The sequence below is a fragment of the Saccopteryx leptura genome, chromosome 7, assembly GCF_036850995.1.
Source record: "Saccopteryx leptura isolate mSacLep1 chromosome 7, mSacLep1_pri_phased_curated, whole genome shotgun sequence".
Classification (NCBI taxonomy): Eukaryota; Metazoa; Chordata; class Mammalia; order Chiroptera; family Emballonuridae; genus Saccopteryx; species Saccopteryx leptura.
The window spans coordinates 111,491,884-111,508,242 of NC_089509.1; the positions used below are offsets into that span (position 1 = coordinate 111,491,884).

Below are 16,359 nucleotides of genomic sequence, written 5' to 3' on the forward strand. Positions count from 1 at the left end.
TGGCCCTGGCGCTGGGGATGGCTCTGTGGCCTCTGCCTCAGGCGCTAGAGTGGCTCTGGTCGCAACATGGCGACGCCCAGGATGGGCAGAGCATCGCCCCCTGGTGGGCAGAGCGTCGCCCCATGGTGGGCGTGCCGGGTGGATCCCGGTCGGGCTCATGCGGGAGTCTGTCTGACTGTCTCTCCCTGTTTCCAGCTTCAGAAAAATGAAAAAGAAAAAAAACCCCAAAAACTCCTCTTCCATTCCTGGGCATAAACTTTAACTTCACAAGGAGTCCCACTGCAGGGACGAGCAAGGCCAGGGTGTGGCCACTGCCTGTGTCTGCAGCTGCTGGAAGATCACTGCCTTGCCAAAGTAGTCTGCTACCGCTATGCTGAGTTTCAGCCCTATTTGTAAAGCCCGTTTTTTGGTATCGTCTTCAGCGTGTTCTCGCTGACGACGTTAGAAGGAGAAGCAGATGGAGTTTCCTGAAAAGCTGCTGTGAGCGCCAGGGCTGGGCTGGGCTCTCCGCGGCCCCCTGGCCATCCTGGGCTTCTGCACGCTGTGTCCTGCTTCTTCAGGAGCCCAGGCACCTACCTCCTCAGGATTCCTCTCTGTCTTCAGTGTTGGCTCCAGCATGATCCACCATTTTTCTCTTTTGTTCCCCCCTTCTTCTTAGATTCGGAATCGGGAGACTGCACTGATGTTCCCCCGTTGGTTAACATAGTAGGTTTCTTGGGGGGGATTTTAAAATTTTTACATTTTTCAATGTTTCTTTAGATATGTCCCTGTTCTGGGCTTCTGAGAAACCCATCTTCATAGACTGTGTTAGGGTTTTTTTAAACGTTTCCACTTCCCACTGTTTCTTTAGATATATCTCCATTATGGGCTTCTGACAAGCCTACATTCGTAGACTGTTTTAGGGAATATTTAACTTTTCCACTTCCTACTGTTTCTGCAGACACATGTCCATTCTGAGTGTATAATAGGCTCACATCCGGGGGTCCCCGCGGCTTTGGGCTGCACAGGAGTTTCGTTGGTAGATGAGACGTGTGGACCAAACGGCCCGCGAGTGGCGCCACAGCCTGGCTTCTCTACTCTCTCGGGTGACATTACGTCGTCTTACGGTGTACCACGTTTCACGCCAAGTGCTATGCGTCCTTTTCTCTAATAATCCTCACATAGAAACATTGACTGTTCTCATTTTATAAAAGAAGGCTAGATGTCCAGGGAAATAAGATTGATTTCCCAACTACGTGTTGACAGAGAGGGGAGGGGCGGAAGAGGGAATAAAGCTCTAAGTTGCATTTCGATCGTGGTGACTGTGCTTACGCTTCATGGAAAATAGAAGCAGGGTTAGAAGCAACTGTTCACTTTGGGCATAATGGGCTATGTTTCCATCGCATTCACTTTACACTTACCGCATAATTGTTGCTGTCTATAAGTTATGTTTTAAAATATTATTACTTTGCACCATTTACTAATCAAATCCTTTGGAAGTCTAATAAAAAATATTTGATTCTTTCTATTATGAAAATAGCCCCATGAAAAAAAAGAATCTGGATGCATTCTCCGCATCCGTGGTCTTATTATTCTCATCATTGCTATTCTTTTCAAACCATCCCCTCTATAATTTTAGTTTCTCTTTTCTTTTTTCAAGTAGCAAGTGGCTAGAATAACCTGTAGAAACACTATGCACAGTGCTCCCTTATAATGGTGATTTAATTTCTCTATGAGAATTAGAAGCTGTATATGTAAAAAAGTCAAACTTCTTGAAGACATTTCATTTCCTTTTATTAAACTGTTTAATGTGTCAGAATAAAAGATATGTCTTACAAATTAAAGAAAAATTTTATCACCAATGCAATGAGGTAGGACTTAAAGTTTTTCTTCAACAAGAAAATTTTATTTTTTATTTTTATTTTTTTAAGAATATTTTAAATTAGTTTAGTATTATATAATTGTCTTTAATCACTGTTGTTAGTAAATAAACTTATTTGCTTGTGAATTGTGGGACCAATGTATAAAGAGAAATATTTCAGAAAGTTGTTTAAATGAATATTTAACTATCGCAACTCATAAAAATGTTCCTCCATCCTATCCCTTACCAAGTGACTATAGATAATAGATAAAATTAATATCATCCTTTTTTTCTTTATTCTTAAAAGTTCAGTCATCTTATTTGCATATACATTTCTCATTGCTATTTCCAGAAACTTAGTGCAGTTTTTCATTCTGCAGAAGCCAATCTTTTTTATTTAATGTATATATTTTTTATTTTAGAGAGAGGAGAGAGAGAGAAAGGAGGAGGAGCAGGAAGTGGCTTCTTGTAGGTGCCTCGACCGAGCAAGCCCGAGGTTCCCAAATAGCAGGACCTCAACGTTCCAGGCCCAGGTCGATGCTCTATCCACTGCACCGCCACAGGTCAGGCAAAGCCAATCGATCTCAGAGAAACATTCTTCAGTCATTGGTACAGTTATTTTATATATAACTCCCACCAGTTTTCTTTCCTCTTGAAATTCTTGTAGTTTGGATATTAAGTTTCTGAAATCTGTTCTCCAGATTTCATACCTTTCCCTTTAATGTTTCTCTTCGCCTACATTTTTGGTCTCCACTTTGAAATAAGATTCTCACACTCACTCTTCCAGGACCCTAACATCAGTCTTAACAGCAGTCAGCCTATACTTCAGCCCATCTACTAAATTTTCGGCTTCAGACATTTAGTTTTATTTGAGAAAGTGCTGGTTTGTACCGAACTGGAACCCTCGCCGTGTTCTTTCCCTTGTGATCATGCCCCGTTGAGTGGTCTGCCCTCACCGTCTCCTGCGGAGGGCCTGTTTCCCCGAAGCCTGCACTCCAGGCTCATCCTTTGCTGGCAGTTCCGTCCCCTCAGATGTATGATTATTGTTCCTCGTGATCTCTAGGAATGAATCAGTTTTGATTGCTGAAGCCCCCTAGGTGGAGGAACTCTCAGAAGGAATGGAAGTTGAATCTACTTCTGTGAGTTCAAGTTATGTTAACAGGCGGGCGCGCACGTGCGCGCGCGCGCGCACACACACACACACACACACACACACACACACACACATACACACACACACACACACACGTCTAATGTTGACCTTACCAAATCCTCTAGTGTCCACAGATTTACGTAGGCCAAGTCCTATATCCCCCATAATCTTTCCTCAGGGACTCTCAAAACAGTATCTCACCAAGAACATCGGAAGAAAAGCTCTTCACATGGTTCCCCCTTAGGACTCTTCAATCCCCAGAGCTAACGACCCCTTGGGTACCAGGAAACTCCTGCCGCCCTCAGCCGTTTGCGCTGGTGGGGCAGAGGTATTTTTGTTGATAATGGAGAGAAAGAATTTATATATTCTCTGAATCTTTCCAGAATCTCTGTAGTCTATCTAAGTTCTTTCCTCACCATTTGTATTAAACTTTGTCAAAAGAATAACCGAACATTTTGTTTAATTCCTACAAGCAATTCTTCATTATTGGAATAATCGTGTATTCAACACGCATACATTTTCCTTCGTGTTTCCTTTATAAATGGACTGCTCTTGCCTGTAGTCAATTTTTCTGCCGTCTATGAAGCCCAAGAAAAATGTGATAGAAGATGTAATTAAATTCTAAGTGCTGTCGGTGCTGTGGGAAATTATCTTACGATTCTCTAGCCTTCCTTGAAGAAGCAGAAAAATGCCTGCTCTGCTCTTCATTCAAGAAGCAGACAGACACTCACTTTAATCTTGGCTGAGACATGCGTCGCTTCGGAATTCTTTTTAGAAATGAGAAAAAGCTGGAGAATGCTATAAACCCTCATGGGTTTATACTACATTAACATCAACACTACCCTTTGTAAAGTAACTTTAGCAATATAAACAGTGTAACACAAACAAGTAGAGAGAAGATTGTTTTCACCTGGGCTTTCAGTAGGGCAGCTGGGAAAGAGATGGCCACAAACAAGCAACATTTCAATAAACAGAAAGAGAAACAAACAAGGATATGGGAGAAAATAGAAGGATCGTGTTAACAACTCTTGGCCACTCTTGGCCGCCATGTTCTGTCATTTCGTAACAGGAACTGATGGTTTGTGTCTCAAGAACATTTATTAGCAGTGTCCTGAAACAGGCATTGTTACCTAAATTAATAGGTCTAGCTCTATAGTTTTCATTCATATGCAGTTTACTGATTTGGAGGAGGCACAGATATTTTATATTGAGGACCAGGAAATATAATTCATATCCCCCCTTCTTTGGAGGTGAAGCAATACCATAAAATACCCTATTTCCATATTAATTTTTCACTATTATGGCACCACGGAAAACAAGTCAGTACAGCGCAATCTGCAAGTGCTCCACAGCATCTGTAACTCATCCTCTAGGGAAGGTCTGGAGAACAAGAGCACAGCTCAAACGGAAAGGAGGACCGATGCTTTACAGCGTCTGTCCTCATGCAGGGAAATGTTACACTTTCTAAACAAACGAACAAACAAAAACTGTCTTATTGTTAGAACATTTTGGAAGTGACATTGCTGTTAGTGCTTCTTTTTTCATCTTTTTTTCTTTTTCTGAATGTATTGCGGTGACACTGGTTAACAAAATTATACAGGTTTCGGGTGCCCAATTCTATAGCACACCATCTGGATTTTGGATTGTCTGTTCACCACCCCAAGTCAAGTCTCCGTCCGTCACTCTTTATCCCCTCTACACCCTCTTCTACCTTCCCCTGCCCCCCACCCTCGATATCACCACGTTGTTGGCCGTGGCCATAATATTACTTTCTTTTTTCTTTTTTGGCTCAATCCTTCTACCTCCTAGCCCGTCACCCACAGCTGTCAGCCTGCTCTCTATCTAGGAGTCTGTCTCTGTTTTACTTGTTAGTTCATTTTCTTCATTAAATTCCACATAGGAATGAAATCATATCGTATCTGTCTCTCTCTGACTGGCTTATTTCACTTAGCACAATTATCTCCAGGTTCATCCATGCTGTCACGAAGGGTAAATTTCTTTTCTTTTTTATGGCTGACTAGTATTCCATTGTATAAATGGACCACACTTTTCTACTTACTCATCTACTGACGGACACTTGGGCTGCTTCCCAATCTTGGCTATTGTAAAGAATGCTGCAGGGAACAGAGGGGTGCAGATATTCTTTTGAATCAGTGTTTCAGTTTTCTTTGGATAAATTCCCAGAAGCGGAATTGCTGAGTCATACAGCAGTTCCATTTTGAATTTTCTTGCGGAGCCTCCGTAGAGTTTTCCACAGTGGCTGCACCAGTCTGCATTCCCACCAAGTGCACAGGGTTCACTTTTCTCCACATCGTCCCCAGCACTTGTCTTTTTGTTGATTTATTGATGACAGATGTGAGGTGGTATCACACTGTGGTCTTAATTTGCATTTCTCTAATGATTAGTAATGTTGAGCATCTTTTCAGATGTCTACTGGCCATCTGTATGTTTTCTTTGGAGCTGTTAGTTCTTCTGATCTCAAAAAGAACAAAAAAAAAAAAATAGAGAAAAGAAATATAACAGCAAATTAATTGAAAATCCATGAGTGGAAGCACTGTGGACAGGAAAACAGTCTCCCAAACTTCTGTAGGCTTCGATGTGGTACATTCTGAGCTTATGATTCTGGGGACTCACCTTTGTGACACATATAAAAGTAATACAAACCGATCCATCCTAGAAACAAACCACACTGTCTATGATTTGTAGATTTTTTACAGTCATGCCCCCGGAGGGCCCTTCAGCACAGTTGTGTACCCATAAACTGCAGCTCTAGGACCACTTCTAAGCTGACTAAATTTTATGAAACCAGATATTTTATTTCTTTTAGGTCTATGTAATCCTCCTTCTGCTGTTTACGAGAGCTCAAGGATCAGCCTAAAGGCGATCCTGGTCTTAGCTTGCAACATTCCAAAGCAGGATTTTAGTACCTGCAGTTGTATTGGTCTGTCCATTCAGTTAGCAAACACGAACTAAATTCTCACTTTGTGGAGGATGCAAGACTAAGTTCAGGGTTCACAAGAACGGAAGAGACACATTCAAACCCCATGTCTGAGATTCCACTGTGACTGAAGCACAGGAAACTAGAAAGACACAAGAGGAGGCGGCCTGGGTCCGGATCGTGCAAGGAGTCACGGCTCGGTTAGGGTTTTAGACCATTTTGAAAAGTAACAGGTCGCTGCCAAGTTGAGTTGAGTTTTTCTGTGACGTGTCAGAGATTAGCATTTGAAAAGCATCTACCTGGCTTCCAAGCAAAGATAAGGTTAGAGGAGTAAGATTGTATGTGTGACAGGTGTCACTTAGAGGCTATGGCAGCAGATAAGCGGAAATGCTGATGTGGACGAAGGTGTTGACAGTGAATACGGAAAAGAAATAGATCTTTTTGAACACCGCGTGGAGGTCGGAATCTCCATGATGAAGGAATTGATCAGAAGCGGGGGCAGAAGAAGTGTCGGGAGTCAGGAATCCTTCCCACGTCTCTGGCTTGAGCAGTAAGGTTGGTGGCAGCATCGTGCACTGAGATAAGGCATTCTGGAGAGAAAAGAGGCAAAGATATTTGGAGCAAGACCCCGTGGTTTGAGTTTCTGGTGTCCGGAGACCCCTCAGCAGGCACACCCACAGTCAGGGTTTTATACAGTTCTAGAAGATAGAAGAGAAGCTGGTCTTGCTGTGGAAAGAAATTCTTGGCTGAAATACTACATTTAGTAGAAATATGATGTTATTAGCATAAAGATAATAAGTTATAGGAGTAGATGCGCTACGATAACCTAGAAAATAAGAAATAAGATAAAAGGAATGGTTAGGGCAGAGGCCTGAAAAATTCGGGTTTAAATTTGTGTAGATGAGGTCGACTAGAGAGGAGAATTGAAGTACTGGTCAGAGAAACGTAAGGAAAAGCCAAACAAGGAGAGTATTTTGAGGAGATCTGCTTGGCCAGTTCTGCCCAATAACTAGACTAAACGAGAGCTGAAAGCATCCGTTGTGTCGAATCCCACGGAGGCCACCTGAGCAGGGCTCGTGGAGGGTGGGAGACAGCCAGATGGTGCGTGGTGGGAACAGAGTCAACGGTCAGCAGGATGGGCAAAGCGGACAAAGCCGAAGAGAAAAATCCTGTGAGCACTTGAGCATGACAGATAGAGTTCGGGCCAGATGTGACGGGCTGTGGGTCGAGTGTCTACCATGAGTTTGAGTTTTTAAGATGGGAAACGCTTGAAGTGTTTAAGTGCTGATATGAAGGTTCCGGCGATAAAACAGCAGACAATTCAGAAGAGGCACTGTCTCCATTAGAATGGGAGGATGAAGCGACAGGTAGCTTTGTGTGTTTGGTGACTAGAAGGTCCACCCATGAATTGATATTTTTCCCGGGAAGGAAGAGCCACAGTCTTCTGCAGAAAAGGGAAGGAGAGGAAGGCATGGTAGGGGGTGGGTTGAGCAAGGACGTTATTGGAGATTTGACATTTAGAGAGGAGAGTGATAATTGAATTGCTGGGAACGTGTTGAAAGCTCAGTGCTTCTCCGGTCTTTCCCCACATCTCCTCTTTTCAGCACTGCAAACACTCTAGTATCTAGATTCCAGAAAACATCGGCAAAACTCACACCGGAGTGCAAGCAAGCGGTCTGACACCTGACTCAGCCTGCTCTTTAGCCCTGATGATTTGTGTTTTCGTCGGGATTCATACAGAAAAGCCACGGATCACTTCCAGCTTGTGGAAATATCAGAACCAGTCCGAGGGAGGTGTTCGGGCTGGCTGGAGCGTCTGCGCAGGAACACCACAGGGCAGGGCAGAAGGAGAGCCTGCCGCGGCTCATTGTTCACGCCAATGCGCCAAAGCAGGCTTGTCAGCAACTACGCACACCTCCGGTTCCAATTAGTCTGTGACTTTCCCTTCTCCGAACTCAGTAGGCCCTGAGAGGATTTTGATGGGACCAGTGAGAATGGAGTCTTGGAAGAAGGATGATGGGACCAGTGAGAATGGAGTCTTGAAGAAGGATGCCCTGGGAAGCCAGGAACACTCACATCCGTCCTGGAAGACAGACAGGCTCAAGACAGGAGGATGCAGCAATGGTTAAAGGTTTTGCTTTGAGTTTCTCATGCAGGATGATGTTATTTATTATTTAAATGTCACACTTCCAGGGATGGCCTCAGGGGTCTGGTGAGAGTGACTGCACTGTTAATTCACTGTGGCTCTGGGGACTGCTAATGTAATTCTCTCAAGTGCAGCTTCATTGGCCAGATTCTCCCCTGCCGGTACCCAAGTTCTCGGCCCTGGAACTAGCGGAAGGGAAGGCAGCCCCTCCTCCTGCTGCCCCGGGGAGCAGGGGCCCAGCGTCTCCAACTGCATGAATTGGTGCAAGACTTTTCTCAGTCCTGGAGCCTTGGATGTGCTTGGGAGGATGAATTATGAGACTGTGTGATGGTCTAGATAAGTGACATAATTTTTAGGGACCAGCACAATGTGAAAATATGCGCCCCCTTATTCAAAAGTTAACAATGTCAGGCCCGGCGGTGGTGCAGTGGATAGAGCGTCAGACTGGGACACAGAGGACCCAGGTTCAAGACCCTGAGGTTGCCAGCTTGAGTGCAGGCTCATCTGGTTTGAGCAAGGCTCACCAGCTTGGACCCAAGGTCGCTGACTCGAGCAAGGGGTTACTCGGTCTGCTGAAGGCCCGCGGTCAAGGCACATCTGAGAAAGCAATCAATGAACAACTAAGGAGCCACAATGAAGAATTGATGCTTCTCATCTCTCTCCCTTCCTGTCTGTTTGTCCCTATCTGTCCCTCTCTCTCTGTCTCTGTCAAAAAAAAAAAAAAAAAAAAAGCACCTAACAAAATTAACAATGTCAAGATAGCACAGTTGAGCATAAAGCCACGTGCCGGTTCCTCCTGAGTGTGGCACCCTGGGCGAAGTCACGCACCTGTTACCATTAACCGGCAACGACTTACAACTTCACCCTGGCCTCTAAATGTGGCTTTATTTATCAGTAAGCCTGTGACCTTGGGCAAGTCACTTAGCTTACCTACCCTCTAATACCTCAACTGTACGATTTAAAGATCCAACAATCATTTAGTAAGCATCTAGTCTGCTCAATTAGAGTACTAGTCATGGTTGCTATGTTGCTGTGAACACTAAAATCACAGCCATGACCCTCATGGATCTTAGATAGAATCTGAGGCAACTGAGAGGAAGTAACTAATTTTAAAATGGGTGATTTAATTAAAAAAGTGAGAAGGAGTACACTGGGAAGTACTGTGAACTATGATTTATGTTTGCCAATGGCATAAGGCAGTTTTAACGTGGTTTGTGCCTTTGTCAATTTCAAGTCTGTTACTATTGGCACTACTTCAACTAATAGAATGATTATTTTGTGCTAGATACATAATATTATTAACTCAGCTAATACAACTACCCATACAGCAGAAACTTTTTTTTTTTTGAGGACTCTACAACAGGCTTTTAATAAGGGGCATAGGCATGCAACATCTCACAAATGGAATGTGCAGTATAACAGGCCATGGAGATGCAAAAGTCACGTAAGGTCTTATTTTTAAAGAATACAATTTAAATATTTTTAAAAGAAAATATGTTTCGATGAGTTTTAGGTTTACAATGAAATAGAGGTGACAATACAGAGATATCTCATATACACTCTTTGCTTCTACATGAACATAACCTCCCTCATTATCAGTGTAACTTCCCAGAATTTCACAGGGTTTTACAAAGGAGAAATGTACACTGACATTTTATACTCACCCAAGCCTACAGTTTACCAAGGGTAAACCCTCAGGGTTGTACGTTCTGTGTATTAGAATAATGTATAATGACACGATCCATCATTATAATACCAGGGAGTATTTATACCGCCCTAAAAATTCTGTTTTGCTATTCATTCCTCACCCCACTTTACCCTGGCAGCCACTGATATTTTTTCTGCCTCCACTCTTTGGCCTTTTCCAGAATGTAATATCGTGGGAATCATACAGAATGTAGCCTTTTCAGATTGGCTACTTTTACTTAAGGTGACTCCATGTCTTTTCATGGTCTGATAACTCAGAAACTACTAATTGACTTATTTTGCAAATGAGGAAATGAGGCATAGAGATGTTAAGTTACTTTTCAAACATCTTATAATTAATGTATGTATGATGGGGCTGGTTTCAATTCCAAGCTGAGTCTTGTGGCCAGAAACAGGAGGCTTTTGCTGGCAATCTACCTGTCAGACCATAAAATTCATCACTTAGTAAATAATAAAACCAGCAGATCTCACTGACCCCAGAGAAGGAATCTGAAGACGTGGGTTATCCTTTTGGTTGTCTATGGATGGTCCCGTGACAAAGTCTCCTAATATCTTTATCCTTGCATTTCCTGACTTCTGAGATAAGTGGTCAGCTCTCCAGAGGTTGATGGAATTCAAAAAACTGTGATAATAATGTTCCGTATCTTATATAGCTTTTGTAAGGAGAGAAAAGGAGGTTAATGAAACCATAAACACCTATATACTATTTTCTGTCCACTACATCAATCATCTATCTACTTATCTGTTATATATAGCCACATAAATGATACTTGATTTAGAACATAAACCACACTTCACTTAGAGCTTACAGTGTAAGTGCCATTTTCTGGGGAATTTGTAATTGACTCTGACACTCCTTGTTCATTACTGGCAATGAGAACATCTCCTCACAGGACCAGAGAACGCCAGCTATATCAAATATTTTACATTCTAGATTCCTTATTTTCGGCAACAAATAAAGTTAAATAATTTAAACACCATCTTTATCTGGCCAGTGCCCTGCCTTCTCAGCGCCCCCTCCAAAAGTAAAGGAGGATATTCTTACGTTGTTGCCTACTTTGTACTGAGGTTAACTAAGACTTTGGAGACTCAGGTTAGTGTACTGAATCCCATAAATCCACACACAGCACCTTAAAGCTATACAATTTCCCTAATGTCAGTGAATTCCAAGAGACCCATTTGAATAGATTGAGTGACATATAATGAGACTAAAATCCAAGATATATCCTATATTTTCATCATGTTATGAAAAATCAGGGGAAATAATCCAATAAGACCTTGAGATAAAAAATAATATATAAATCAAAAAATTAAAATAAGGTTTAAATGTAAATAGAAACTATTGAAATTTTATACTGTGGCCCTTGAACACTATCAGGATTTCAGACCAGAAAATTTCCATTTGAGCAACTGTTTCCAGCTCATTCTTGGGCTTTAGTTTAGACTACTCCTATGACTGAAGGACATAGGCTAAGATTGAAATCTGAAACACCCATACTGTCTTAGATCATGTCACAGCAATGTTCTAATGGTGAAGGCAGTGCCAAGAAGAGTCCCACAACAAAATGGACATGGTTTCTACAGCAACCTGAGACCACAAGAATGCCAGGAGATCCTCGTGACCAGGTAGCCTCTTTTCCCCTAACGCCAACTTTGGAGCCACTCAAGGAACTGCTAGACTCTATTGCCAGCTGCGTGGTACCCTATGAACAGCTTTAAATTTACTGACAATGAACCACTGGTTTATGAGTGGCCGCTACTCTAATATAAGAAGGTAAAAAAAAATCAATTCAGCAGTCTGAATTGTATGCTGTTTGTCCCCATGTTTTATTTTTTACCAACTCATGGATCATGGTCAATGGTCTGCTAGAGGACAATGAAACAGAAAGGACTTTTTGAAACATGTCCCTATGGAAATCACTATGGTGATTTAAAGAGTGCATGACAGTCAGATGTCAGTGCCCATCAGAAGAATCCCCTTCCAAGATTGGATGGTGGTTGGAACCTGCAAAGAGATACTGGTATTTTTATTCCCAGTGGCCAACTTGGTCCCTGAACCGAGTGGACACAAACAGTTAAGTTCTACTAAAAACTAATGCCAATGGTTGATTTGAATATATTTTAGTCATTTCTGACTTCTGTTTTTCCCTTCTTAACTTTAATTTTTATTTTATAACCTATTCATATGAAAAGTCACTTTTCAATAGTTTCAGCTTTTAAAAACATTTATTTTCTGATTCAAACTGAACCTTTTGAATTTTTTAAAAAACTTTTTGTTTTAAAAATGCATTCAATGTTTGAATCCCATGTCTTATACAGTTGAACACTTTATGCACTATCATTTAGTAAAATGATTATTCATTGTTTACAAAATTATATTCTCGGTCTTTATTTCTCATTGGTTCATTGCGTCCACTAGATATCAACAACACTTTCAAACTTGTTAAAATTTGAATTTTTTTTTCTCATATAATTGCTGTTTGCTTTTTGACATTTGCTTGGGGCATTAAAAGCCCTTTTGCTCTTTGCTCACTGTGTTAATTTGATTTCCTTTCCCATCTTGTCCAATGGTTTATATTGCACTTACTCTGAACAATACATTGCATGCCCTTTACCAAGTCATCACAGTGTACCCTGTGATCGATGTGTAGCTTAATAGGAATTTAAAGCATCACATGCAGGATAAATAATTTTCTTTCTTTCTCTCTTTCTTTCTTTCTTTCTTTCTTTCTTTCTTTCTTTCTTTCTTTCTCTCTTCTTTCTCTTATACCAGCATTAAACTTCTTTTATAAGATTGAGTCAAAAAAACAGTAACTCAAATCAGGGAAGTTAAATCTATCGTAATAAAAAGAAGGAAGATTATCTTCAGTATCTGGAAATAGAAACCCAAGTGTCTTTCACATTCCTGACCCACTCCCCATGCCTTCTAGTGAGCAGTTTTTCCTGTGAAATTGGGATGACAAAGCACCCAACATGGGAGCTCCGTGCCTGTTTCCTGGGCCCGTGCAGTTAGGTTGACGTTTGAATAGCTTTTGTAGCTAATTTAGCAGTTTCTTATTCAGACAGCATTTTTTACCAATTTGTTCTATAATTAGCAGATCCTCAGGGTTCCTAGTGTTCTTTTGTAAGAAGAGAGCAAACATCATTGTTCCAGGAACGTGGTGCTAATGGACGGTTACAGGAAATAGAAACAAATAAAACTGGACAAATAAATTAAATCTGGTGCAAACGAGAGCTTTTTTGTATTTTTAACATGCATGATTTTCTTTTATACATTTATTTCCTGAAAATATAATATCAATTGATCTCAGAGCAGCAATTTTTCCTATTGCAAATCAGTTCACTTACAAATTCATCACCTAACAATAATATGCATTACTGTATAATACATATACCAAACAGGAAAGAAAAAATAAAAAGAACTCTGTGTACTGAAACAGCTAGTAGTCACAGTACGAGCAAGGTGAGACTCTGTGGAAACTGTACACAGGGATCTTTAGAAATGTCCCATCATCTCTAATCATTTCTGTTTGCCTCCAGGAATTGAGAACTTAGGGAATCACTGAGCTCAGCACATAGTCTGCCTGGCTTCAGAAGGAAGACACAGCAGGTCAGCATTGCAATTAGAAACCATATATATATTGAGTTGCTGCTGTATAACTTGTGGGACTTTCTCTCTGCATATGTGTGTATGGTTTGCTCTAATGCCCCACAAAAAATCTAAACACAATAAGACTATTAAGAATAATTGGACAGCAGCACACACAAATATAAATGGGCCTGTATTGGGGCAAGAGAGTGTTCAAGAATATAGAGTAGGGGTCCGCAAACTTTTTACACAGGGGGCCAGTTCACTGTCCCTCAGACCGTTGGAGGGCTGCCACATACAGTGCTCCTCTCACTGACCACCAATGAAAGAGGTGCCCCTTCGGAAGTGCGGCAGGGGCTGGATAAATGGCCTCAGGAGGCCGCATGCAGCCCACGGGGCTGTAGTTTGGGGACGCCTGATTGGTAGAAGGGATTATTAGCTAGGGAGATTGCAGTATGCCATGTCAATTCAGTACCCTCAAGTATGTGAGAACCAGGTAATTTATGATGGACAGAAATATAAATGGTGGCAAAGGGTCACTTATTTCCTTAAGACATTTTTCAAGCATGCTCAGGATACAATTTTTTTTCCTCAGAATAAAAATGTCAAGATTCATGGCCTTTCTCAGCATCTGAGAAGAAGGACTAGAGGTATCTAAAAACCCTGCCCCAGAAAATTTTGCATTACCTTAAGAAGAAAGCAAGGACAGAGTGTTGGTTGGTAGGTACATCTTGGGCCTCCAATTTTACTCAGAGGAAACTGTGATTCACTTATATAGAAACTATTATGAAAGCCCCATAATTCTAACATTCTTGCTGGTTAAATTGGGTATCTGACACAATACTGTTGACTTAAATATTTGCAGAACTAACAGGGTAATGCAGGAAACAAATGTTTCACTGTCTTGCTTAGTTTTTCTAGCTTAGTTCTTGTTATTTCTTTTAAAAAATCTGAATAACCCAGTTTTGTTTTGTTTTTTTACATTTAGGTATCAATTTTTAAAAAGAAAGTTGATCTTCAAAATTATCTTCACAATAGTCAAGGAAAATAGAATAATCTATTTAGAAATTTTGGATTGTAAAATTAAAATGCAGCAGAGCATAAAATATATTTCCTTTTTAAAATGAGAATAGTTAAAACATAATTTTTAATTCTGCACACTAAAGTGGCTTTATAGAGTAAGAATAGTAAGTGCCAATTTTGCATGAACAAAATCTAGTCACACTTTCGCTTTGTATCTAGAAAATAATCTGTTATCTTCTCTTTCCTTGCTTCACTCAGTGTTGTTATTATTTTATTTCTTTGTTCTTAACTTCTCTTTCTCATTTGTCATATCTTTAGAGACAAATAATTTTAAAAATGTTCAAATGAACAATTGAACATTTTTAGAAAAACATGTATCCTTAGTGATGAGAATACTTCTGTTCTAAAGGATGTATACTCACCATCCCATTTAAATAACTCAACAATCATCCAAAATGGAAATATTATCCCCCTTGTTTAGACAAGACTATTTTTAAAAAAGTTTACGATGTCAGTGATAGAGAAAACAAGGAATGGACCCCAAGACTCTCTAATCACATTATCTATCAGCCACGAATTCAGTCCCACGGCAATTAATTACAAATCTAACTTTTCATTTAAGAACTAACTTAACTTTCCTCATAACTTTAGATGTCAATAAAAAATGTTTCTTTCTTTTCTTTTTTTTTTCTATGTAAAGTGGCCTGAAAAATCCTAAGTCAAGCTACCAGAATGAGACTCAGGAAGACACTCATTTTGTTTCCATGACCCATAATCCCATTTAGGTGGGTTTCTTCCCCCCTGTTCAGGACCACATCTCCTTCTGAAGTGACAACAATCAAAATGTTGCACAGTCTTTAGTGTTGAGCACAGCCCTAGAGAAATGTCTAAGAAGAGTTTTGGTATTGTCACAGTTGGCTAGCATAACTGCTGGGATTTCAGGAAAAAAAAAGAAACAAAGACTCTAGCAATTGAGATAGAATACTGAGAAATAAACCAAAGGTTTCCCAACCTCCTCCAGCTAAACTGTGAGGCTCTGAGCCCTCATTACCCGCGGGGAGGGAGCAGTTGGTTCACAGAGCAATCAACAACAACAAAAATGCCCATTGCGTCATTTCTAGGTACAACAGGTACCACTGGGTATGCGATCGAATATATCCAGCTAGAAAATACATGGGCAGAGCCCATTCCTTCTCCACATCCCCCTTTCCTCACTCCAGGAAGGTTCTCTGAGGCAGGGAAGGGAGAGAGAGAATTTGGAATGTAAGAAGCCTTAAAGGAGAAAAGGGTGTTATTCCTCGTGTTCTCATCAACCTGGTATAAACCTTGAGGGGTGGGAAATGATCGTGAGAAGGGAAGCAAAATGTCATTTCTTCTGAGGGTTTCAGTTACGAGGCTAAAAGAAATCAGGACGCATAAGCCCCATCACCCTTTTCCTAACTTGGTTCTTGGAGACAAGGAAGTCTCAGCAAATCTTCCCCAGTCCACAGAGGGGACAGGGATGGCTGCCGCGCCCATGAGGCTGAAAGTCGGGCTCAGACTCTCTGGCCTCCACTGCCTGCTTCTCATACCATGAGAGGGACCTCCAGGGTTACAAAAGGGAACAGACTGTCTCTAGGAGAGCAAGCCACTGTGTCTGCCTGGCCCTCACAGGGGACACGGGGTAAGGGCTCTTTGCGGCAGGGACTGCAGTGAACACACAGTCAGAAGAGGGTGTTGGATAGATTTTGTTTGAGCTCACAGCAAAGAACTTCAGACTGAGTTGTACAAGTGGCCTTTTACACCCCCAAGTTTCTTGAAATATGAAAACCTATCTCATCAAAAGCCGCTGATCCAAGCTCCAGGTTATGTTTATCCAGTAATGAGAGTGTGTAAGAAATTATATAAAAATCACAGTCTACAATAGCTGAGTGCTATTTCCAGCGTACTGCTGCACGACCAGCTGACCCCATGCACCCATTTC

At 41.2% G+C, this 16,359-nt stretch overlaps 1 long non-coding RNA gene and 1 pseudogene across 1 annotated transcript in view; both read right to left on the reverse strand.

Annotated features, from left to right (window-relative positions):
* The window catches only part of LOC136378559 (uncharacterized), a 510,347-nt gene that overhangs the window by 462,051 nt on the left and 31,937 nt on the right, over positions 1-16,359 (reverse strand). The window lies entirely within an intron of this gene.
* The window catches only part of LOC136378700 (ATP-dependent RNA helicase DDX18-like), a 41,906-nt pseudogene that overhangs the window by 3,065 nt on the left and 22,482 nt on the right, over positions 1-16,359 (reverse strand).